Source organism: Xiphophorus hellerii, chromosome 10 (genome assembly GCF_003331165.1).
Source record: "Xiphophorus hellerii strain 12219 chromosome 10, Xiphophorus_hellerii-4.1, whole genome shotgun sequence".
In the NCBI taxonomy this organism is placed as follows: domain Eukaryota; kingdom Metazoa; phylum Chordata; class Actinopteri; order Cyprinodontiformes; family Poeciliidae; genus Xiphophorus; species Xiphophorus hellerii.
In genome coordinates this window covers 5676089-5703749 of record NC_045681.1, presented here as the reverse complement: position 1 = coordinate 5703749, position 27661 = coordinate 5676089, and the positions used below count along the sequence as shown (strand labels likewise).

The window sequence follows — 27661 nt, the reverse complement described above, 5'->3', positions numbered from 1 at the left end:
TCTATTCTAAATCACCCAGACACCAAATAGATACATTATTTTTGTGAAGGAATTAACTAACGCTGTAACATATTAATATTTTAGTAATCCTCTGGTTATTTAATTCTCTGCATTACTTATCATAGCAGGAAGCTGTCATGCAAACAAATAAATTAGTTCTTTAAAACAAGATTAATTGGATGGCCTTGAACATACTTTGCATTTTTATTTCATGATGTGTCTGCATGAATCTTTAAAAGACAGGGGAAAAGAACTGTGACAGTGCATATAATATAGCATTGCATGTAAAAGGGCCGGCATCCGTTTCATGTGAAGCACACAATGTCAAAATATCTATCACTACATACAGTATCTGTATATTAGATTTTTCTCCTCTAATTGGTATTCTTTTAAAGACTGCATATTTTCTATGTGCAGCACATGAATCATAAAGCCTATCCTTGATATTATCTACTTCCATTCATGTTTCCTATTAGAATATTGTTGACAATAGGAGTAGATGTACTACATCAAACCATTCTGTCCATAAGAGTTGAAAGCATAGTTGCAAAGGGCTGCTGAATGGGCTTAAGGTTGCGGATGTGGGCAATTTGAAAATGACGTAGATCCCCTCATTAATCATTCAGGCAGAAGATACATTTCACAAGATCCATTTGACACAGAATATGTGGCCACAAATGAAGAGCTGGTTGACAGAAAGCCTGGAAGTTGTTGTATTCAGCATATTTATTGAAGGCTATTCAAGAGGAAGCACATTCAGGAACATCTTTACATTTTGTTTTTCTTCAGTGTCACATTATATTCTTTCACAGAATCAACAATGCGTGAATCTGTTTGTTTCATTTTTATGATTGAGTTGGTTGTATTCATAATCCTTTCGCAGCTGGAAGTGACCGGGGCAGCTCAGACCCTGCTTAATTGGTGTGAAGACCCTGCCTACTGTGTGGATTGCCTGCAAGAACCGTGATAATTGTACACATTCTCACAGTTTCCTGTTTGTTCAGCTGCATCTTGGGCTGTATTATCTTCAGCTGTGCATGACTATGTTGCTTTCTGCACACAAATTATTTTATTTTCTTGAGTTATATGCTGGTTGACGTAGCAATTCTGTCTTTCAGAATAATGTAAATTATGGGAATTAATATAAAGTCCGTCATTTTTGTAATGTAGGCATCGTAGTTGTAAAATGGGAAAATGATTTAACATAAATATTCAAGGAGTTATTATAAGTTGGATAGAGAACGTAGCTTGAATCCATACGAGCGAGAGGAGCAACACTTTCAGAATAAACCTGGTGACAGCTCTGTGACATTCTGCTGCATTTCTGTCGTGCTGATGAATAATGAGAAGAGTGTTGTTTGGATTCTGCAATTCACAGCTGAAACTGTACAAGCAAACCGATCCCACGGCATATGAGAATATTTAGGAAAATGAGGCTAAATGTGTCTTTAGGACAAATTTATGGTGTCACAGATCTGGAAATTATGATTTGAGCCTCTACCTTCCCTTTTTAGACATTGGTAAGATTTATCAGCCACTTCAGCCGTCTGCTGGTGGTAGAGCCCATCCAGGGTTTTTTTTTCCACCCTGTTGTATCCCACAGCTCTCCTCAACATCTGCCACTCTCCTCTCTGGTAGTGGAATTCCCTTTATTTGTATTACCTTCTCTCCAGCTTGAAGGGCTGACGTCCCTGCTTTAAACCCTTGGATCAGTAAGTTGATCTCTTGTTTATTCTTGGCATACAGCTTAATGTCATCCATATAGAGGAAGTGACATTAAGTTGATGGATACCAACTCAGATCCCATTTCTGAGTTGGTATCCACAACCAGCAGCCAGTCTTGTTGATTAGTTGGCTAAGGAGGTTCAAACAAATACAGAACAGCAGTGGGGATGAAGAATCTCTTAATTTATTCCGCATTTTATTGAGCCTTGCACCATTGTCTTGAAGTTGTTGACTTAATACAGCTTTAGAAATTCCAGGATCCACATATCTGACATTGCTTTATTTGTAGTCAAACAAAGCAGTGCATAGGTTTCTGTCAGTTTTGCTATCTCAGGCCATTGTTCTGTCAGCTATCAGCTGGTGTTCAGCTCCGCTGGTATTTTTGCTAATGCCTTTTTGTGCCACAACTACATATTGATCCATGTGTCTGCTTATTCTAGCTGCTAGGATGCATGATATGAGTTTCCGTGTTGTGGAGAGACAGATTAGTGGCCAGTAGGAATGGATTGTTCACTTCTGGGATCTTCCATATTAAGGAATGTTTGGCCCTTGGTCAGCCATTCAGGGTGAGCCCCATTCTTCAGCAGTGGGTTCCTCTGGGCTGCACTCATTGAGAGAAGTTGTGCTCTTTGAGCCACTAGGTGTGGATCCTGCCTTGGCACTGTCCAGCTCCTCATATGTGACACTCTTTGTTGAATGTATGCCACAGTGAAGTCCAGAGTACCTTGTCAATGGGAAAAAAGGCACCGCTCTCTCTTATCCCATTTTTCTCATACATATTCACAGCATTGTCATATAGTAAAATCCTGAAATCCTATTTCCAGCACCCTCGCTCTGTTTATATATGGTAATATAATGCTTTGGCTGTTACAGTCTGTAACTGTTGGTATTTTATAATTTTTCACTATAAATTTTACATATTATATTTTACAGTGTATAAAACAAAAACAAAGAAAACTAAGCCAGACTTATTTCATAAAAAGTGAAGTTCCTTTTGAATTGAACTCGTGTCTATAAGTCCCTTTTCCTTTTTATTTATGTAATACAGGGCATGATTCATTGAGGGAGGTGTAGTTTGAACCCAGTTTGCCACTGAGCTCCTCCAGTGAACCAGTCAGAGGTTAAATAGCTCATGCAGATGCTTCTTAATGTTGTCAAACATGGAGAAACATAAGTCTGCTACATTTCAAACATCTCAACTGCATACTTCTCAAGTAAATTATGCATTTTGAATCCATTTTAAAACTCTGCATCTTTTTCTGCTGCTTGGTTCACGTATGCGACTGACAGGAAATTGAAATGGGAGCCAAATTCATTGAATCACTTCTAGTCCCCACCTCTTTGAGGAAATCAGCCTTGCACCCAGATTTGAAAAGCTGTACAACATGTTGTCATTTCAAAGCACATCCAGAAACATCTATATACTGGATTGTTAAGTGTGAAGAGCTTTTTAATTACTTTTTAAGTCACAGACGCTGATAGCATAATAAGAGTTGAACTGAAATTGAAATAGGCCGGTTGTCAGTTGACGCAAATTAAGTTAAAGATAATGAAAACTGTGAACACAGTTCACTGTGAAATTACATTTTTAGGCAATATGATTCCACAGGTAGAAAGAGAAAATACAGACATGGCTTCGTGGAGGAGTCCTGGCTTGTCCTTGGGTGTGTTGTTGCTGCCAGCTTGTGTTCTAGTATGCAGGACGGAGAAGCCCTTCTCTCACAATTGGATAGTAATGAGAGTGACTGATGGAGCACCTGGAAGAGGCAGACAAAAATAATGGGTTGTAGTTTTCTTCCTTTTCTCTGTGACTGTCACACTGTTGTTTGATGTACCTTTTCTTTCTTTCATCTTGTCCTCCACACAATTTTAAAACTTAAGTAAGATTAAAATTTAAATATAAATTATCCTCGCAAGAAAATATAGTCACAACAGGAAAGAAAATGGCAAAAAAGAAACAAAAATCATTGTCTCTGTCAGAAGTTAAAATGTTAATTCCATTGTAAATTTCCAGTGTAGTATATGTATTGTGACAAAATGGTATTGAACAAATTTGTTTTTCTTACTATGTATGTTTTAATGGGGCTATTTACCAGATGTCAGCATCAACTTGAGCATTATACATTGGCAAAGAAATAAAATTGAATTAATCCATAAATGGTGCATAATAAAGTATAATGGAACAGAAAATAAGTACCAGTACCTAATAGAAAAGTCTTTGACAGCTTTCAGACTTTGCCTGTATGGAGAATAGTCATATTTCATTGTTCAAGCATAATTCAAATCAGTTCTTCCATCTAAGCCATCTTCATATCTTGAAGGTTCCCAGAGCATCTGGAGTAGGATCTTTGTTTTTTTCTCCATAGATTTTCAATAGAATAAGAGTTGGGTGACTGACAGGGTCATGCTAACACATGATAGTACCACATATCATTAAAAAAAATAACAAATCTACAGCAAATTGCTGTAGAATGCAAACTGCTGAAGAATGAGTTTCAGTACTGAGACCAAAACTCTCAATATCTATTTATCTATTTCTATGAATACTTACTTAGCCTGCGTACTTTTTCTTCAGTGGTGTCTTGCGTGATGAACATTTATGGTTAAGTACCTTAGAGATTAAGATCTTTCTGAAAATTTCTGCTACTGATTTTCTGTTCTTGGATAAGTCTTCATAAATGATGGCTTTATGGTATTTCAAATTCTTAATAATGCCGTTTATGTTGTTGAGGGAAACATTTAGATGTTGAGATATGCCAAGTACCATCAGCTTGTTTCACAATAATGAGGTTACAATTTTCTTGAGAGAGCTATTCGTGAGCCAGCCAAAATTAACTTGCATTAATAGAGGGCAGGACTATTTACTGAATAATGGCAGGTTTAAGTTATTTTATTGGCAATAACTTAAACATAATTACTGCGTTATTTCACTACTTGCGTTCTTATTACCATTTGGTGTGAAATTTATAGTAAAAGATCTATCCTGAAAAATTGTTGACATGTTCAGTGTTTATCTCCCCTGCTGTATGAAAAATGTTGGTTATATCCTGATGCAAAGACACTTTTATAAGTTGAAGCAAAATGCAGAAACGCATGCATGAAAACTGGAAGAATAAAAGAGCGCGAGGTTTTTATTGAAGCCCTGACGGCATCTGATTACAGTAGTTGTAATCTCGAGATTACTGAGTGTGCAACATTACATGCAGCATCTGAACGAGCCGATTGCAGAACACTAACAATAAGAGCAACGGCTTGTGAAAGAGCTGTTGCTCTAAACCCCTGGCTAGCAGTTTGGCGTCCAAACTGCGGATATGTGCTTCACTGTTAGACTGCTGGGATTGCAACATCTGTTGTTGTCAAAAAAAGGCAGGACCACGTAGCTTTTCCCTTACCAGTTTCATTCTTCTGTCAGCCTGAACTCTCTGGAGGGCTTTCAGAGCTGCTGCAGGGTCTGATCTATGGATGTGTGGAGATGTCTTAGAAAGAAACGATAAGCTCGACATTCTTCCAAAATCTGGCTCATTATTTCCCCCCCAAAAAACCTTCTGAGATGGACAGAGAGACGTCACCCATGTATTTCAAAACTGATCTCATCCTTCCATTAATGAAAGCCTGAGGATAAAAGTTTGCACTTCAACTATCTCTCATTCCAAGCCCTTAGAGCTGTACTGTCTTGCACCCTCATTGATTATTTTCTTCTTTTTTTTGAGAGAGAGACACAACACCCTCCTACGGACATAAAAGGATATGGTTCGCATTTGAAAAGTCTTGATCGTGAGAATTATAAGATGGATGTCTGTCCTTCACCTCTCTTTTTATTACTTAACTCTGAGGTACACAACTTCAAAATGTCACATTGGGTTCGTTTGCCTCTTTTGTACCTCTTTAAAACATTTGTGTCAAGGAAGAATGATGAAAAACAAGATGAAAAAATCAGGCATTTTGTTCACAAAGGAAGCTCTACCTGTCATAACTACTCAGACCTTTTTTGTGTCTTGTGATTGTAGTGTAATTTTTAAAATTGCACAGCCCTGTGCTTGAAAGCATCACTGCCCCCAAGCTGTCAAAATCCATTCACAGATGCCTGACATAGTGAATGTGAAGGCATAGTAGCCGTACTAAAAGCTTCCATATATCTATGTGATTTCATTATGTGGAAGTGACACTGGCACTCAATCCTAAATGTGTGTTTTTACGAGAATTATCTTGGAAGACCATTGAATATTAAAAATGCATCTTGAAACAGTTTTTTTTACATTAAACTGACAATGGTTTCAGAGGAAATTTAACTATCACACATCACTCCAATGGTAAAGTCCTTACACTGTAGCTCACATAATAGACTTTAAAATACTTGTAATAATTTACAAGTCACTGAAAGGTTTAGGTTAATACATTAAAGATGTTGTTATTCTATAATGGCAACATTCAGACCACTCAGGTCTTCTTCTTTTCATCCCCAGAGTCAGAATCAAACATAGAGACGCAGCATTCAGTTTTTAAGTGCCACTGTTCTGGAAAAAAAAACTTCCAGAAAACTCAAAATCTGCTGAAACACTGAAGCCTAGAAACCAATTTGTTTAAAGCTACCTTTGATTAATAATGAATGGAGCACAGATGTATTCTATATTGTAACTTTTCTTTACTTCTCTTTTTCTCCACTATAATGTAATGTTTCTTTTTCTGTTTGCTTATGTCATATTTCTATTAATTCAAGTACTTAGAACTGTATTGTTGCTGAAATGTGTTATACACATAAACTAGACATGACTTGTTCCTTGCCAACAATTGAGGCAAAATTTTACTGTAGCTATTAATCAGACAATTCTAGTACAAGGGATCAAAAATCACTTTGGTCCAGATCATAAAATACAACTTTTCTTCTTTAAAACAGATAATTTTATCTTAATTCAGCCTCCTTAGGAGGCCTGGTGAATTTTGATGCTCGCTTAAACATTTTATGTCTTAATTTGTCAATACTATTTGTGTATTGACATTTTTCACAATTGAAATTAATAGCGCGGTCATATTTGCACTTTAAGAGTGAAGCATTGATTATTTAAAGCAAATTTAAGATTGGGAGGATAGTAGAAGAAACATAAATTTAACAGACTGACATCAAAGCAAAAGAGGCGGGTTGAAATAAAAGGCGACAGATAGTGCAGATTTAAAAATGAGGGATATGAAGACAGGAGGTGAATAGGGCATGTCGGCTATCATAGATAGGAGATTAAGTCAATGTCTCTGTGACGGGAGTCTGCCAGCTGTCCTGCTCCGGACAATCACTCACTCGCTTAGATTTGGAAGCTTCGTTCTCTTCTTCAATCCATTGCCGAGCAAATTTCCAGAAAGGGTTGAACAAATGGCAATTGTGCTTACCAAAATAAATGCAAGTGTTTTGTTTTTTGGGTTGTTTTTTTTACTTTCTGGATATCATTGACGCAGTTTGCTGCACATTTCGTAGCTGTACACTCTTTAAAGGAATAAGGTGGGAGTTGAGGTGCGCTGAATCATTGTTCAGTAAAGTGTGTCACTTTAGTTCAGAACAGATGTTTCCAAATTCTTTTGAGCGTGCAGCGGAACGTAGTCGGATGTTCCCCAGGGGGGCGCATTTTTATCAAAATGCTGTTGCAACTAATATCTTTAATTCATCTTGTATTCTCGGTGCTGGATCTCATTCAACAATAGACAAATATGTTGGTTTATCTCTATCCCACCGTGCAACATGCCACACTACTGAAATAAAAGATTGTAATAATGAAAAACACTATATTTAACTATAATAACTTGGTAAATATCAGCTAAAGATGTTCAGCTTAATTAGAAAAATCGTATCTGAATGCCTTTGTGCCATTAAAAAAATATTATACCATATAGCCAACAATATATTTGTTTAGGTCACTGACCACTCAGTATTTACCTTGATGCATTACATTTATAACTCTGAGGGTGTTTTCCCACCTGTAGTCCATTTATTTTATGTCAATCAGTTGATGAGTTTAACTTTGTTGGGTGGTTTGGTTTGTTTTCACACAAAAACATGAACCTAAAAAAAAAAAATCACAAATATTTGCCTTAAGAAATTCAAATCTGTCGCAGCCTGCGTTTTGCTATACAATACTTTTAAGAAGTCAGTTTCACCAGAGGTTTGCTTTATTGTTGCTTTGTACAGTTACTCAATTAACTCAAACTCAATTATTTAGCACACCAACAACTATGACATGACCTATAATTACTTTAAAATGAAGCAAATTGTTTATCCTCAAACACAAAGCGGTTATCATTTTATTAATTTATTAATTGATTGAGTATATTCGCTTGGTGTACGGTTTACCTGCTGTAGAGAGGCTCTAGAGCCCAACACCTTTTCTGCTGTTTTCCACTTCCTCAGTTTGTCCAAAACTCTGAGACACGGATCATCCTTTAGTTGATCCGTCCAGCTTAGTAAGTTTTCGATTTTGAGAACAAAGCTCTTTGGGGTGTTTGTGTTTAAGGTGACTCCAAACTCTTCCTAGAAGTATTTTTAAATCTCTAGTCTTTTTGTCCGATGTGACTATTTATCTAGCTACACATCCCTAGGAGAAGCCAGCAGAGGGCCTAGCTGTTGGCTGCAGAGGAGGGATTTATATACTCCCTTGTGTGGACAGCCAAACCCTTGTGATTACTGCCTAATCCTCTTCAACATATCATGTGCATCGTGGCAGCACAGTGAGCCTTTGTGACATCATTTGGGGGAGGCTGATTTGTGGTTGCTTAGTAGATGTTTCTCTTCAATTCCTCTCCCCTGCATGCCTGTCTTTTGTAACATCTCCCTCTCATGCAACTGTTTCCTAACTATATTTCCCCTGTCAGTCTCTTTATCTCTCTCCATCCCTCCCTCCATCTCCTTCCATTGTGTGATGTGGGAGGAGGGGGAGTAGTGGGTTGATGGAAGCAAAGAGGAGATCAGTGAGGATTATCACTGTCTGGAGAACACGGATGGATTTGTACGCCACCGCCGTAGCTGGTTGTTGTGCCAACCTGCCCTCGACTAATGGGAAAGCAGAGCACTGTCGTAGCACGAGTTGATATCCGTCAAAGGCTCTTAACTAACAAATCTGTCCCCCTGGTGACTCATGGGGGGCAATTTTCTTAAGTGTGTTTCCAACCAAGGATTTCATTAATGCACAGACATGAAAAATAAAAAAACAAAAAGACGTTCCACATTAAAAAATAAAGAAATAAACAAAAAATGGATGGCTAGGCAGCATGTGGTGCGGCAATGTGAAATAGCAAAATTAAACCTGAATCCTCTTATTAAAAAAGATTAAGCCCCATTCTCCCTGGCTGTCCTTTTCTTTTTTCTTTTAATCTGCTTCTCTGGTACCTACTATTTGGTCCTATTCTCCTTAATTTATTACTTGCACAAAGTTTCCCAAACTCTGCAGCATTCTGCTCTGGTCAAGTGAGAGGTCAGGGAGCGTTTAATCAGCTGGAATCACAATTCTACAATAACAAACACTTCAAATCTAAATGTGATCTTCTACCAAGTGGGGAAATGTTGAACTCATGTTTTCCCCTGCTATTTGGACTTTTGTTTTTACATTACAGTAACAAAAAGTAAAAGTTTATGTTAAGGAACATTAATCCAACTCTTAACATCGGTTCTGCTTCCACTGCTAAGATAATATTCCTCTGTTTGCTTGCATAGTGTTTTCTGCCACTGTTGAAAGAGAACAAAGATCAATTAGACAACCGAAAGGCACATTAGCTGCTCCAGCTTGTTCAACCAAAAGCCATAGCAACTTTGCTCAACAATAGCTTTGCAAGTTTATTTATAAGTAACTTTGTCTCTATAAATGGAAATGTAACAGAAATGATATTAGCTTTAGCACTGTATGAGAAGTACACATTTCTTTGCCACTACTTTTCTAACATTATCTAAAATTGAAGCAACAATGCTAATAGCTAATACTATGTTCTACATGAATAAAAACAGTGGAGATTCCTCTTGGATTTTTTTCCATTCCTCTCATGCTTCTATAGCTTTTTGCAAAGAAATATTTGCGTTTTCATTCATTATTTTTGTCCAACATTTTTGCTTTACTTTGAGGGTTTTCAGTCAAACTCCAATAAGGTTTAAAAGTTCTTTAATTTTTTTAAATAATTTTAAACAAAAATATATTGCATGTTTTAATTAGAGACATTTTAAAATTTCTACACAATAGCTATTTTATGCATAAAAAAGATAAAAATGTAAACAACTAAAGTTGGGTTTCCTAAGCCAGTGAAAAATATTGTTGTCTTCCTTCAGTTACTAACCTATAGCATCAGGTAGGTTAGTAGCAGCACTGCATTTCTCAAAGCTTCGAACATTTTGGGAAAACTCTGATCACCCTATATGATTTTGTTTTTATTAGGACTCTCAACAAGTACACTGGTATGATGAAAAGTTTTCTGACATTTTGAACATTTCTGGTCTACCTTTTAGTCTCCTATGCCTACTGGGGAAAGGCACAAGCTCCACTGCAACCGTGTGAGGATCGTTAGGGTATTCAGAATGAAAGTATGAATGATTGAAGGCTTTACCAATATTACTCAATAATAATTGTAGTGCGCAGTCGTTTTTTCCTATATAGTCATAGTAGTTTTTTTCTGAAAAGTTGAGTGGTTTAGTTTTGAATGATTTTCAAAAGACCAAAAGGTCTTTAATCTAAAGTCCTTTGCATTTCCTTAACATCCTTAGAGACACTTCACCCTCCTGTTGTGGTTGATGGAGGTGTTAATTTGTTTCTGAAAACTTGATTAGATTTAAACCCTTGGGAGGAGGAACAAGTGATAATTTAATGCAAAAAACAGTCGAGTGCATTTGGGTCCAGCATTAAGCTAGAGGATATTTCTCCTAGTTACAACTTTCTGGGTCCATTGTGGGTGAATTCTAAAAGTAATGATTGTCTGTGGCATTTGAATTGCCAGTCATCTTGTCAATTAATCACAGCCCTCAGCTAAAAAGTTCAAAAAGAGCTGAGGCATAGCTGTATTGTTAGGCCAATTTTTACTAAGCGTTTTTTTCTCTGAACCTTGATAGAAAATACTTTGGTGCAGACTGAAGCATAACAGCATTTAATAAAAGGATGGCTGAGCAAAATCGTTACTGAACGTTCCAAAACATCTTTTTTCATGCAATAACGAGTGTTTCAGGCCTCAGTCCAAGCCAGTATTAACAGTCCTTTGCTGGAGTGTTTTATCTTATTAAAACAAAACATAGTTTAGGTCATTTGAAACAAGTTGATTTTCTGTCATTCAGGCCCACAGTGCAATAATGCCATATTGCCAAATTCTGAGTTTGAATTTTAAATCTTAGCACATTGAATGAGGTAAAAGGTGTTTTCTCCCTCATATATACTGTATGAAATATGTCCACTTTCAGACAGAGGTTGTCCTTACAATGCATATTTCATAAGACTTGTGTCTTCTTACATCAATGGATCCAATGTTTTCTTTTTACAGCTTTCCCTTCCTAACTCTTAGAATGGATGCAGCTAAATCTCCGAGATGCATTACGATGCAAGCACACACATGCTTCTTTCCAATAGCAACAGGAAACTTAATTTAAACTGTCAGAAAGTAAATAAAGGAAAATATTGTTAGAGAGCTACAAGTATGGAGCCATAACATAAATGACAGATTTAATAGAGTAACTAGTGATCATTCATCATCGGTACCACGTTTCTCAATATTGAAAAACCCAACACTGCATTGTAAAAGTAAACCGCTGGTTAAGCTCAGAGATTTATTTTTACTTTTATTCTCTCTGAAAGTTGCAACCGGCTCCTCTCTCTCACTGAGCTTTTTATATCGTATGATATGTAGGTGTTGGTGCTCAAAAAGGGCAGATGAGCTGTTGCGAGAAACAAGGTGTCGCAAACAGTGGGCAGGCGGTCGTGATGTAGAGAAAAGAACGTGAAGATTTCTAAAGTGCAGTCCCTGGACAGGGAGCAGGGTGTCAAGGAAGGTGTTAGTTATATCCTGTTTAGCACCCGGAAATAGTCACAATGTACTCCATGGCAGAGCCTACAGTGCTTTTGTACACTATTTACTCACTTTAGTGTGGTCTCGTTTTGTGTTTCTTTGATTTTTTTTTTTTTTGTTGTAACTTTCGATAGAAGGATTTTTTGTCTCTTGACCATATGCTGTCATGAGAGTGTGATTGTTAAAAATATATACTGTATATATCAATCATTTTCTTTTTGCAAAGCACCACAATGTAAGTTTTAGAAAAATGAATATTGATATCTGATTTGCCTCACTGCTTCTGTGATGGAAAAGTTAAAATAATGGACATAATCATGGCAAATCGTTTGTTTATATGTGGAAATCACATTTAAATCTGTTATTCTCCTAAGCACAAGATGTTGCTGTTGTGAAAATACAGACATAAGAAATTTAAACCTATCTTTTCATGACCCAGATACAATTTGGACCCGTTTCCAATCAAAGTATACAATTGGATATCATGGCTAATTTTAGATCTCCAAGTATACTTTTAACTGTTCACACTGTTACCTGTCTTAGCATTTATGTATGGGTATCGAAAAATGCTGCTGTGCAGATCTTATTGCAAAACACAATGAGGTAGATTTTTTTGTCAAATATAAAGTCCTGTGTTTGCTGCTTTTGATGTCATAAATCAATATATTCAGAAAGCAGGTCACGCTGACAGTTACGTTTCTGACCGCCCTGTTTTAAAGCCAATTGATGTCAGAAACTGCTTGCAGACCTCAAATCCATAGTTAACAGTTTCTGTGAATTTGTTGAAAAACAACTGAGCACATCATTAATGCTGGCAAGATTCCCTAATGTTTGACAGTTTCTAAATAAATGTAACTTACAGTCCGGAAATAGTATAATAATTTTCTTGCCCTGCTACATGGCAATGTTTGAACTGTATTACACATAACTTTGGGTAAGTCACATTATCCTTCAGATGCTTACAATTTGTAAATAATAAAATATTTTCTGTGACATCAAACACACAATACACTCATTTCATAAATTACCAAAACTCCTTTAAATTTTAAAACCCCTTTATGACAAAACCAATAGTGCATTACTGTATGTAAAACAGTGCCCTGTATTTATTACATGCTCGGTTAATTTGTTTGCTGCTGAGCTGCAGGATTGTATCCCATGAAAGAGCGATAATGAGAACACAGGGGAGCACACAGGAAATGTAAGCAGCAAATTATGAAGTTCTGATGGCTATGTGGAAAATTTGGTGATGGTCAAATAAGGTTGCATAGTTAGTTGCTAATTTGAGTTGCAAACTTGCCAAGGTTTGCAGTGATTCCATTTTGAAAAATGCAGCAAAAGGGGGAAAAAAAAACAAACTAAATAGGTTCTCGAAGCTGTCAAGTGACTCTCAACCCTCAAACAATAAGGTATGAAGTGGCTCTTGGGAAGAGGATGTTGGCTAGCTGGCTGGTACACACTCAACATTTTTGGAAATGATGGTACCTGGAGATTTGTAGACAAAGTGAAAAGCGGGACTGAAAAAAAATTAAAATAAATACTTCATGCTTACTATACTGCTGTGGGGGTAGGTGTTTTACAATGTGCTTGATTTTGATTGTTGTTTCTGTATATGATACTGTTTTGGTGACGTTTTTAGAAGATGCAGGGTCTGAATGACACACTCCCATCATGGATGGAGGAGGTGTGTATGTAATGTGGTTGCTTGCCTGTACCATGTGACTTGAAGCAAAGATAATGACTCTAAAGAACACCAAGCTACTTTCTGCTCACCATAGCTTTACGTTATCCCCCAAAAACCACTTAAACACACACAATTTGAAATCAATGTGGCATTTTGACAGCCAATTATTTAAAATAACTTTCTATTATTGACTTATAGCATTCTGTAGGACATGTATTATGACACCAATTAATTATATATACCAGATGGAGGTCCTTTAATCAGAGCTAATTTAGTTTGAAAAGGTGTCATAATTTTATATATTTTATTTTACCTATACTAAACATAGATATTACACACAGTCTACTACAATTGATTCTAATAAGATGTGTTCAGAAAATATACAATTAAATAAAAATGCAAAATGCAATGCTATATAATTCATAAAAATATGATGAAACTCAATCATGTGAGTTCAGTCACAAAATAGTTTGTTTAGCACATAAAAATGAATTCATTTTTTAATAAATGAAGCATGAGCAAATGTTTTTTTTTTTTTTACCCCTTCTTTATCTACTACAAAATTTTATAATTTCTAAAGACACACCAGGAAGCACATTTCACATGGGTTCCTGGTGTTTATAACATCCAGCACTGAAATAATATAAACAAGTAAATCCCTTTGAGTGCTCACACTGGCAATTTCAAGCCCAATAAAGTTTCTTCTTTTAATCATTTCCACATAGTTTTGTCACATATTAAACCTCAAATAACGAAGCTTGCTTTCGTTTTATCTTGAGGATATTTCTAATGTACCTTTTTCCAAGCCCCATTAGTTTAGATTAAATTTAACATCTATTACTTCAACCCATGTAGAGAAATAATTGAAATTGTATGAGGGGAAAAGGTACCATTGCTGGTATTTCTGGGAGTAATTTATCAGAGGACTCTTCATTTTTATGTCCTCTGGCGCAAATCTGAAAATTAAAATTTCCACCAACCACCAGGCAATTTAGCTTAAGTTAAATGGCTGTGGCAAGTACAAGCACGCACACTGTCTGTGAATGGAATTGTGCAAACACAGAGAGCTCTCTCTGCTGCTGAGGGGTACGGATTCAGGTCATGACTCGACATGTTCTCTCTACATGGCCTGGGGAGGCTTCACATCACATCATCTGGCCGTGAGTGGACATGTTTGCTCTGACTAGTCCAGAGGATTGCCAACCTCTTGCCCTTAGACCCACTCACCCCTGTCTCTATCCCGATAATTCGCATTTCAGCTTTGTTTAAACGAATCCCTGTGACTGGCTCCTGCCGTCGGTGTCATCGCCAACTAGTGTGAGATCATGTCTCATTCAACCACCACGAGGGCAGAACTCTTCCTCAAGAGAATTGTTGGGAGAGTGACACTGAGATCTGAAAGGGCAAAGACACCAGCTTGCACGCAGGGCTGTGAGCCCAGCTGATGCGATCGGTATCTGTTTATTCTGTCACTCATTGAATCAAGGAAAGAAAAAAAACAAAAAGTGATGCTGATTTGGAACCAGCAGGGACTCCCAAGTGTTTTGTATTTTTTTTTCATATTCATGGCAGCGAGAGCACCCACTGAAAACAACTGGAAGCAGAAGATTAATGACCTTGTCCCTCAGTCTCTTTGCAGAAACTCATCTCTATGCTCAATTACAGTTTATGTCAAACGAAAGATGCTGCAATTAATGTTTATGACTGATTAGGAGCTGCAGTATTCGTTACTGCTCCATGGTGTATTAAGCAGAGTGTTTGTTTAAGGGTTGTAAAGACAAAGCATTTTCTTGCCATTGTTATTCACTTTGATTATGATTTGATTTTTTTGATGGTCCTTCCGAGGACATTCTCGTGATCAAACAAACGAAAAAAAAACTGTTTGCCACATCGAGGCTTGATTACAGAAAGACTAACCACAAAATCTGAAATGTCACATTTGCTTTTGTGATAATTCACTTGTAAACATCTGAGGCATTACATTGAATTAATTAGAGAAATTTTTCACAGCTTAGAACTGCAATGCATCTGTTGCCTCTGCTCTGATGATGATGTCTTTTGCGGGTTGAGGGACTGTAATAGAGATTTGGTTTTACCAAAACAAATGTCTTGTTTTCACAAATCTCTTCCAAAAGTGTTCTCTTACACACATTTTTTTTCCTGTTTTTACAAACAAGTATTAGTTTTTGTCTTGAATACAGCCCAAGATTAAGGCCATGCTATCAATAATGCATTGCAAAAGCATTTATACTCCTTGAAATCAGTCAGATGGATGGACAGCATGTGCATTTTTAAGCGTTGCCACATATCCTTGGTTGAATTTGGGTATTGACATTGACTACGCCATTCTAACACATGAGTATGCTTTGATCTTCAATTGTAGGCCTGTTAGCACTGTCAGGCTAGTAATTGTGCTTCAATTTGAACATTTGCCTCAGTCTTAAGACTTTTGCCACCTTTAATAAGTTTTTCTCCAAGATTCGTCTGTATTTACCTCCATCCATCTTTGAATTTACTCATGCCAGCTTCCATGTCCGTCCTGAATATAAGAATCCCTACAGCACATGCTGACCCCACCAACCATGGTCAGCTCCAGAGTTACAATAAGCCTCTTGAATATTTATCTGATTATTTAGGTTAACGACAATGTGTTTTGAGCTGTGACATTTTATTTCCGCTTTCTAATGAAGGATTGAACATATTAAAAAATTTACACATTTGCATATTATTTTATAATCTTACTGGTTTGAACTACTTGGCACTTTTTCTCTGACCTATGTGGTATTCTCTTTGGTGTTCATTGTGATCATACTGAGGATTTACAGTACAGTTGTATTCATACGGAGATTAAAATAACTCTCCATTTACTAGCAATGCCAGAAAGATGCTGATTACATTGGATTATATTTGTGGGTATCAAAGTATAGAAAATTGAATACAAATGGATGCAAGTCAAATTTTAACTATGACATGACAAAATATTTGAATTTTATGGTAGGACACATTTTCAAGACACCATTGAAACCTAAATTGGGTACTTGAATAACTTATTTTACTGAATATTTACAGATTTCTCTGTTTTTGTCCGACAGTAAATGACATAACTAAAATTATGTTTTGTTACAATGACCACACACTAGTGGCTTTACCTTCAAGTGAGAATTGGCAAAGATATATTTAATTAAGTTCAGGGACCATCTCTTATTACCAGTAGCTGCCTGGTATCCACTGATGCAAGGACACCGGAAATTAGGTGCTTGTTCTGTCTGTCTTTTACTCAATAAAGTAAAAAACACAGCCAACAGGTTTCCTTGAGGTGCTGTGGAGATATAGAATAACTTCCCTCTTCAATCTTTTCTGCTGCTTCACACTTTATCAGATCACTTTGTATCCCTGTAGCTTATTTGCCAGAGCTGACTGAGGCACAGAGCCATATTTCAAGAGGGGTTAAGTAAGTTCATGTAGCGGTTTGACCCACAAGTCCAGTTCCCCACTCTGTATCTATTTACCAAATACACACTTGGCAGACTCTATGAGTGGCCCGCAGAACCCTTCAGACAAAACACAAATAATATGAGTAGCTTTATATTTGTTTCATAAATGCATTTTTTCAGAAATACTGTAATAAAAATAACTTTGTGATGGGGAAAAAAGCTAATTCGTCTAACAGGGAGAATTGTGCCTTCAGTGAAATAGGCAAGCAAATCACTTCTTCCTGAAATTATGCAAATTAAGACCCATAAACCTCTCTGATTCAGTGCAATGCTACTCTTGTATTTAGAAGTGCCTTGATAGTTCATCTACTGAAAACTGCTGCATGGAAAAATTTCCTTTGAAAATCCTGAGCAAGTTCAGCTCAGGACAACGCAGAAACAATCATCCGAATCTGGACAATTCCTCAAGTAAGAAATCCTTTGCAGTAAGCCCTGGCTGTGCAGCTGTAGTCTGTCCTGTTCAATAAGGGCTTTTACTGCGACTCTCATTTAACTCATCACTCTTTATGATTTCCAGATTACTATCCATACACATTCATTTTATAAAGGCTACTCCTGATTTGAAACAGTCTTTTTTCACTGCAGAAGATTGGCCACCACCGTTACTAGGCTACCTACTGTACAGAATCAGATATCCCAGCATAAGACCTGTTATCTGTCTTCTTCCCCGAGAGCCAGGAAAATAATAAGCTCAAGGGCAAGCAGTCAGGCAAAAGCTTCTGGAAATAGTTTAAGACATGTACTGCACACCCACACTTCAACCAGATTTATCTTCCCTCTCATTTCCCATGCCACTTCTCCACTGCGTTAGATCTCTTTGTGTTTTGTCTCATCTATTCTGTGACTCCTGGACTGTTTCCCTAAGGAACAAGGTGCAATTTTCTGTATCTATTTTTACCAAGCAATTACAAACAGTCCTACAAACGTACTAATGAAATGCTACGGGGTCGCTGATCTCCGGTATTATCCAGTGCAACAGAGGGGCAACAAGTGCTGACAGTGAGACAAGCTCATAAAGTTTTAACAAGCATATATATCATATTTAAAAACTTTCTGATATAATATTTAACTACCAATAATGCTCAGTAACAGCTGCCCTGTCAGATGCACTGTGTCTCCAGTTGTTTATCCAGCTGGGATGTCGGTGTGGAGCACCAACAGAGAGATATCAAAGATATTTGACAGTGAAAAGCCAAGCAAAGGGCTTCTACCATCATCCACAACAAAGCAACATCCATGTAAAGTTATTACTGTACATAACAGGATGAAAAGGTAAAGCCCAGGAACCCATGAATCCTTAATGCTTAATCTCAAAGTTATTCTGTATACACAATTATCTGATATCTTTATTTTATCAGATAGTAGTTTCATTAGACCATTAAAGGCTTTTGAGTTAATCTGTCAGGCTTGGGCTGGTACTGTATTTTCCAGGATTTATTTAGTCGATGCAGATTGACAGACACTATAAATGAATAAAGACACAGAGCTAACAGTGGAGAATATTAATTACAAAATTAACTTACTAAAAGTAACAGTTTTATACATTTTTTTAATGTTTATGATATCTATGACAGTGTGGCCTATTACAAGTGTAAACATCCTGTTTTTGCCATGTCGAAAAATACTTGCAAAGGTAGTGTGGCATACTTCTTTAAGCTTGGTGACTGGCAGTATGCAATAAACATAGGAGAAGCAGCTGTGCATGACTCTACATTTGACAACATGTAATGTTTATTGCACATTTCATAATTGGTGACTATGTTTTTATGATGCAAAGCACTTTGAACGGCCTTTTTGCTTCAAATGTGCTATACAAATAAACTTGACTTGACAGCGGCGGAAAACTCTAGTCACTCTAGTGCTTTATCTTGAATGTTATTGAAAGGTTTTTACATTGAATAACGAAAGGGCGCTTCTTGGTTGTAAAGTCTTGAAAAAATAAGCAGCCCATGCTCAGAGTCTGTGCATGTGATTTGGTTATCTGGTGAAGATACCTACCATACATCTTCCAAGGGAAGTGCTTTAATTTGCCTCTGGCCTCTGGTTTCTACTCTTGTGAGATTAGATTCTATAGTGGGCTTAGCGAATCAATTACAACCAACCCCCAGACCCACTTTCTTATCCTGGTAGTTATAGAGATCAAGGTTCTGAGGATCTCTGCTGAGGTTGCTGCGTACCTCATCAATGGATTGATGGATGCATGGATGAATGTGTCAGACTGGATCTAACTGAGTCACAAAAGCTTCTCCTTTCATTATGAAAATGTGAATTTTAAATACACAAAGTACACATTAGAGATGAAAGGAGAACAATAGTATCCCTTGCAGAGTTTTCCCACGGTGTCCTCAAGCTAAATGCTGAGTTGGTGACACACACTAAGAGTTCATGAATTATTCAATAGCCTAGTTTCATTTTTGTAAAAAAAAAAAAAAAAAAAAACTTGGACTGGTGAAGATTATTATATCTACTGTCTTCAGGGTGAATAAACACTGTTGCTTTTGCTTCCTCTACCCATTGTGTATTCTGGGGATGAAGAGGATGAATATATCAGCTACAATATGAAGTAGCTCCGAGCTGTGTTTACACAGTGTGTGGTGTGATTTAAAATGTTTAGAGTGAGGGAAATGACCATAAACCTTGAGGGGCTTGTGTATGAGAGGTTGGAGTTTTTTTGCTTCCTTTAAAATCTATTGATCAAATTTAAACATAACATCTTTTTTATAAAGTTACCTGATTGGCCTTATCTCACTGTGATCAAAATTGACTTCGTTATTATTTTCCTACAAAGGAATCATGCCAACCTAATCTATTTATCAAACGGCTCAGTTTGACATATTATCTTGACATATTTACTAACTGTCCATCAGCGTGTTTGATTTTTATTCAATATAAAATTTTGTTGAGATATAAATTTCTAAATATAAAAGAACCATATGATTATTAATATAAAATATGTGAAAGGAATATGGTTATTTTACTATTACAGCTGCAATAATGATTTGTCATTTCAAAAAGTAGTTGTAAGGAAAAATATAAAATAAAGACACAGAGCCAACAGTGAAGAATATTTTAATTTTTAAAAAATTTTTGATTTGATTCTTTTTTTCTGGAACTACATATTTTATGCACTAACATAATTATAACAAGCTGTTATTGAATGGATATAATAGTCAGGCTAGCTGCTCAGTTAGCCAGCCTGCATTCAGCTGCAGTACAGACACACTCATTGCTTACCACCTGTACTATTACCTAGAAAAGTATAATGGGTGGTGCTCATATACCTTCCATTTCATGACTTTGTATATTTTGTATATTTTCAAAAATATATAGGAGCCTTCTTCCATTCAGCTGACTACAGGGGCTACAACAAGTGGGCGAGGGGAGAGTGTTTCATTTTTCACCAAACATCTAAAACAACCTCTGGTAAATCGGTCTCTGGTGGCTTAATAAAAGAACTTTGCCGTGTGATGGGAGATTTTTGTGGTTTTCAAACCTCTGTATACCTTGAGACCAGTAACTGCTGTATGGCTGCTTGGCTCTAAGATGGACTGATGATCCGTGTAGGGTGCATTCACATTAACTCCTGCAGATGGGCACCAACCCCTACTGTGACCCAGAACGGGACAGAGCATGTATAGAAAACCAATGGCTTGGTGTTATCTACAGGAATAAAGATGAAAAGTAAGATCTGTTCAGTACAAAATACGCAGAATGTAACTTATTTGCAATTTAGAATCACACTTCTAATATAAAAAGCTGATTAAAAATGTGTTAAAGAGAAATAAGAAATACAGGGGAAGTGTAGGTAAAAAGGAACAACCGGCAGAGTTGTGACTGTGTAAATTATATCCTGTTATTTATGAGAAAAATAAGGCCCTAAAAATGTGAAAATGTTTGCATAGTAATTTTTTAAAGCAGATTTCCTCTCAATGATGTTTAACTGTTTATATGCAGTAAGTAACACATAATTTAGCCTGATGACAATGGATTTAAATAATATCTACGTCAGCTGTCCCAATCATGCTGATAGTAACTATTTATGGTAATATGGTGGGGTTGGTTCATGAGTGGCCAGCTCTGATAAAGAACTGTGTCTAATTAACACGCTGACAGCACCACTGTCTGGTCAATCACACTCTTCCACTTTATTAAAGTGTTTAAGGAAGCCACTCTGGCCTTTGGGGAACTGGTACAGTAATTTTCCCCCTGCAAGCCAGATGATACGCCCAGAGATGAAGCAAACCGAGTGTGACCATTTTTCCCCTCTCGCTTTTCTTTTTTTTTCTCTCTTCGGCATCTTCTTTCCATCCCCCACACATTCTGATATATTGCTTCCAGTGCCTTTCTTGTACTTCAGTGTTTCTGCATCCTCTCCCGTTTGTTATTCTTTCACATTTCCCTTCCTCTCCCTTTCTGTGGAAGTCAGACTTTCCTACCGTTCCTGAAATCTAAAAATAGCCGCCAGCAGGAACTGCTGACTTTTGCTTCTTGAAGCCATTTAAGTATAAACAACCAGACATTTTGATTGGCTGGCACAAGGGGAGAAGAGCTTGATTGATATCTAGTCAGCAGCAGCAAACAGCCACTGCACAGCAGAGAACACTTTTGAAGCTACAAATAATAATTAGCCTCCGAGATGAAGGAGACGGTTATTGTATTTACACCTTGGCATGTTGAACTGTGGCGCTTTTATGTAAGCCAGGCTCTTTCAGATATAATTTAGCTAAGTCTTTATCTCTGATTATCATTATCAACACCTATTTCTCAAGCTACCTAACTCCCAATTCCCGACATGACGCATGCTTTGCCAAATATCCTCATGTTCATTACAATGAGAGTTGTGTGTATTTGCAGTTATTTGTGATGGCAGAATTGAGGAAAATTTAGCATTTAAAAGGTCCTGACGCCACATTAGTTAATGTTCATTTCATCTGAGTGGGAGCAAAATAATTGTTGGTTGAGAAAGTTAGAATAATGGATGATTAAGTGGTATCATTTTTTGCAAACATCTGAAGTGAAAATTATTCACCTGCTTCCAGTCTCAGTCACAGTGTGTGACTGTGTTGGATTGCGGGAAAATAAAATAATACATTCCCACAAAATAACCAGGAAAGAAAAACTTCACCTAAGGCACCACAGCTTTGGCACAGCAGAGTAATTTTTTTCTCTCTGAAATTTATTGCTTCTTAGAGACACTGAAGGGGATTTTTTTCTGAAGTCTGTGTCGTACATGATAAGAAACTGATATGATTCCAGCTGAAAATTAGGTATCTATTAATTTTCTTATTTTCTGCAGGATAATTTTTGAAGATGTCTGTCAATGTTTCTGTGTCTGCCTCAGAAATTTACAGTAGGGTTTGTGCTATGACTTGTCTTGGAGACCTTTTAGTTTGCTAACAAAGGCATATAATGTTATTCCTGGCATGAATGTTTACAGGGTGTTGTTGCTGTCCTTTATTTTCCCTGCTTCGAGATGCAGTCAGGCAGACCTGTGGGCAGTTTATAGGGCCCACTGTGACTGATCAAAGGTCAACTCTTGGCAGCGCAGTGACACTGACCCTACGCCTGCATGTTGTGTGAGGTGGCAAACTCTAAGGTCTTCTGACATGATCTATAGTGACTCAGGCAGGCCTTAACCCTGAGTGCACACTGACTAAACAGTGTCAGGTACTTTCTCCTAAGTGTGTATTCAAGATGTTCACATCACTGAGCAGCTCTGGGGTGTTTTTCAGTAAACTTAAGTCATGGAATAAGAAAGGTTGAGGGGACATGTTTCTGAGAAATTTAGAGTTCAAACAACTGAAAGATGAAAGATGGCTGTAAGCCTTTTATATTGCTGAAGTTCATATAAAATACAAAGAAACAAACAACTGTCAGTGAAGTTTTTGTGTGTGTGTGTGTGCAGGACTCAAATTCTGTCAGGAAAACAGCAGAATAAAGTAAAAAAAATAATAAAGTGTTTTAATGGAATCCAAAAACCGAGAGCAAAATCCAAGTCATAGGTCAGGAAATGGAGGCAATAATAAAGAAAACAGAGACATGAAGTTTGTGCAAGAGAAGAAACAAGCAGAGACTGAAGGACCTAGTTGGAGATATACACCGAGGAGAGGAGATCAGCGGAATAAGACATAGTCCAAAGGAATGAATGCCACAACTGAAACTAAAAACACAAAAACTAAAAATATGAAAGCAAACACAACAGATTAAAACTCACCTTGAGAGTGACATAAGTACAGTAACAAAAGGGAATCTGTGTGTGAAACCTAATGCTCAATATTCTATTCTGACTTTCTTTATACTATTTTCCATAGTATACTTGGGGAAAATTTCATTCTCATGATTTATATATCTATATATAATTGGTAAAGTTAGAAATAACAGCTGTAATTGCAGCAAAAGATGGTTATACAAACATTATAGGCTAAATACAATGCATGGCACAAATTTTGGATTTTTTGTTTGCGTAAATAATAAAAATTAAAAAACTAAGTGGGCATCAATTCCAGCTCCCTAAGCAGTAATGCTCTTATTTGTGCTGGTCTAACCAAACCCCACTGACATCTGTGGTTGGTACTTGTATTAAACTAAACCTGTTTCAGGGAAATAACTTATGGCTGAGTCTGCTACCGAATACCCAAAAATGTAATTTATTTTACTAAAGGAAAGTCACGAAGCCTACACTCACATGGACTAACACACACTCGTAGCTGGGTTAGCTCCAAGAGCAGAGGATGGTTGGTAGCTGCGGTATTAAGTGAGACTCCAAATCGTCTTCATACTGAGGTTGCTAGCCAACCGATGGAGAATCGACTTCGAGGAACCATGAATCAATCCTTCGGGAAGCATTGGGCTGTATAATATTGAAAAGTGCACAGTGTACTTGTCTTTCTTTCTCTTGTCTTGCCTGTCTCTCTCTAGCAGTGCTTGGTTCAGTGATAAATCCACTGTATTATAGTAAAGCATGCATTTATAACAAGAGTACCAGCAGCCCAGTGGAATACAGCATTTGATATGATCCGAACAGACTTGTCTTGATGTAACACCATAGACTGGAAGTCAGTCTTCATATTGTCCTTAATGAAAAAATTACCTTTAAAGCAACTAGTGTGACCATTTCCCTGGCTTATTGGAAAAGTAACTGCAATTCCTTTTGCAGGAAAGGACCAATCTGATTAGTTTTATAGCAGACATTTTGCAAATGTGGCCAAAAATGGTGATAAACCAACCTAGTGCTGAATAAAACACATTTTATGAGTCACAATTTGCCCTTAGTATTGTTATATTTCTGTTAGATTTCTTGCCAACTGTGTGTCATTATACACAGCATACCTACAGTAAGTGAGATAAAGCCCACCATAAATTTGCATGTTATCCCTAATTGTTCCAAATTCACAAAATTATACTCAAACAAATCTGCAAATGACATTCAAACGATCCATTGAATCATACACTTAAAACAAAACTTGTCATTTAGTGAAATAACTTATTTTTGGTTTGTATTTCTTCTGCGGCTTTTTTGTTATTCTTTATATAACATTCCTTTGAAAACTTGAGATATTTTGTATTTTTTTTATTTTACATGTGCTAGAACTTCAAACCTTGTCATTATTTTGGGTCTAAACATGCTATGTGTGAGACATGGCAGTGGCAGCATCATGATGTTTGAATGATTTTCTTCATCAGAGAGAGATAAGCTGGTTGGAATTGATAGATTGATGGATGGAGCTAAAAATATGGCAATCCTAAAAGAAAATTTCTGCAAAGTCTTGAAACATGGGGTTTTGCTCTGTATGCGGGAATGGCAATATTTCTAATATTTAAAACGTTATTAAACTCCTTATAAAATTGAAGACAAGTCATTTCTTATATTATAAATGCATGAGTTTAGATACTTTTGCTTCCAAGTGATCACAAAATACTTGCATGAAGCTAAGCATGCATAAAGGAGGGGGATTCAGATTGAGGGGGATTGAAAGCTTGCCTATTTATCTGACAATAAATCAATCAAATAATTTTGTATTTGCAATAGATCTGAACCCTGCCATTGTTGTGTTGTGTGCTACATTTCCATGATGAAACCTAATCATGGCAGCACCATGCTGTGGTGATGCTTTCATCCAGCAGAAACAGGGAAGCTGATCAGAACTGATGAGAAGATGGATGGAGGTCTACAACCAGCATTTGTGGATGAAAAGCTGTCAGAGTCCACAAAAGACTTGAGACTTAAATGTTTGCTGTTTATTTCTGTCAGGGTTGTTCTCTAATATAACATTTTCAAATGTTTCACAACAAGTTCTCATGTTTAGAGATTTTTATCTGAAAAAGATTACATAGCTATTATACTTTTTTGTGGCTAAACACGTGTAAGTAGGGAATTTAGGCTGTTGCAGGCCATTTCCCTTTTGCCCAGCAGTAATCAGTCAACCAACAAAACAAGTCATTTTGCATTTGCAACAGCTCAGAACCTTGCCATTGTTCTGTTGTGTGCAGAGTGCCCTCTTGACACCCCACATCCCAGAGGTCTTTGTGAATCCAAGAAGATCCAATTTGACTGAGGGAAATGCAAATGCATTCTACAAGCTAAAGTCTGCTCAGACATGCGAGGGATTGAAAGCTTGCGCGTCATGTGTTGCTTCAGTCAAAAGACACACCAAGCAGAAACCAGACTCGTTTTCCCATAGCCGTACCATTTTTCTACCTGCCGTCATCCCCACCCCGCCAACAAGGGGGGTATTTTCCTCCACACCTTTCCCCTGGAGTGGTGGTAACAGTGAATGAGGAGGCATGACTGCCTCTGACAATACACAGGAGAGGGAAGCCTCCTTCATGCCTCATTGACTTTGTTTTCTCTAGCTAATTTTTCCTTTCTCCTCGCTGCCCGCCTCCTGTCCCTCAAAAGCGAACGCGTGCACATCGTACACGGGCAAACACACATCCCTTTCATCTTCTGCCCTCCTCTTTCCACGCCTCAGCGTTTTTGATGGTGATTTTGACACACAGGCTGTCATGCAGCAGTTCTCTTGGAGGTGGCGATTAACAGAGCTGTCGCCATATGGAGTGAGATCAGCCGTCAAAACCCAACATAATTGGCTCAGTGAGGAAAAATACTTACATAACCAGTCTGCAGAAAGGGGAGGGAGAACGCGGTAGAGGCGGACACTTTGGTCTTTGCAGCTGCCACTATTAAATGCCCATTAAAACACTTGCAAGTGATTCATTAATAAGAAACAAAATGCATCATAAAACCCAAAGGAAGACAAGAAACAAACCGTTCTGTTTATCAGAGTACATGTCCCCCTAGCAACAAAGAAAACCAATGCAACATGACTGCAACATTAGCCAGTTATGTTTGGTGATAACCTACACAAAGGGACAAGATAGAACTATTTATCAAATTAATGCAGAAAAACTCACATTTGATGAAGCCATTGTCATGTCTACACCTAATATTGAAATGGACTTGAAGTCTGAGCCAAGGGTTTACATTGCTGAAGGCCTAATTATATGGATTGGCTGCAGTAGAGCGTAGCCTATCAGCTCTGGGGAGAAATTAATTCTGGTACAGGGGAAGAGAGAGAGGTGCACAGGCTGCAGACTGCTTCACTGCTGTGAATTGATGGCTGCAGAGGCTCTTGTGTGCATGTGTGCGCGCAGGGTTCTGCTTCACTTAAAGCTACACACAGCTTTACTGTAGGGTGTATTCTTTGTGATTTAGAAACTATGTCTAGCTCTGACAGATACGCGTTGAATTACAACAACAGCCATAAGCAAGATGTAAATGACGTTCCGTTGATTCACCGCCACGTTCGGGCACCCTCTGTGTGCTGTGTGATTTTTCTAGCTGAACTGTGTACATACACCACATTAGCACTGTTCATTTCCGAGTCAGCTGGTGGTCAAATTAATGCATATGAGCTCAAAGTACGCAGTGATTGTTGCCTCAGAGAAGCAACGTAAGGCTGCAAGCTTGTTTAAGAAGGATTTAGTTTTATAGTAGCAAACTGGCCACAAATAGAAATAATTAAAGTCCCTGGGCTTTACCAAAAGAAAATGGAAGCTTTTTGCTGTTTTTCTTTTCACTTCAAGTAGGCATTGGGTAAGAGAACACATTACTTAATTTCAATCTGGAGAGACTCAGACAGAAAAGAATAAACGATTAGGAAATTTATTGACAAAAAAAATGAATAACAATTCTTTGGCGCTCGGGCCCCGGCTGGAGATTTGAGCAGTGAATTCCGGCGAATTCAGATGAGCCCATCAACGCTGAATAGGGATACTCCCCCGGGGCCCGACACTGGTGGTGGAGGTTGGGAAAGATGACGACTTGAAATGCTGGTGGAGAAGGGGAGGAGGTGGGTTGAGCAAAGCTGGAAAGCAACTGGCGGCGTGGGTGTGGAGCCTTTTAACAGAGCTTGATTGAAGATTGGAGAAGGCGGGTCGAGGTCCAGTGATGAAGATGACGCAGTAATTAGATGGAATGGGTGGAGCGGAAGTCTTCCAGCTTGAACTTGCGCCTAGGCTTCATAATTAAATAATGTTGACTTCAAATATAGCAAAAAAGTAGATGGTGTAAAATGTTCCATGAAAAACTAAAATGCCTTTATAGCAGAACAGATTATAACTAGCAATTAATACAATTTTGCATTTAAGTCACAAAAGCAAGTAAAATAATCAAAAATTAAATCAAAGTCAAATTTAGTATTTTATGGTAATTCATATACAGAATATAACCTAGTTAAGAACAAAT

At 37.5% G+C, this 27661-nt stretch overlaps 1 protein-coding gene and 1 long non-coding RNA gene across 2 annotated transcripts in view; one reads left to right on the top strand and one right to left on the bottom strand.

Moving 5' to 3' along the window:
- Window positions 1–27661, top strand: part of nrg3b (neuregulin 3b) — a 264283-nt gene that overhangs the window by 59372 nt on the left and 177250 nt on the right. The window lies entirely within an intron of this gene.
- Window positions 1362–26507, bottom strand: LOC116727194 (uncharacterized). Its single transcript, XR_004340771.1, has 2 exons — window positions 26329–26507; window positions 1362–3482 (listed from the first exon to the last, which is right to left on the bottom strand). It is a non-coding gene; the product is annotated as an uncharacterized LOC116727194 (long non-coding RNA).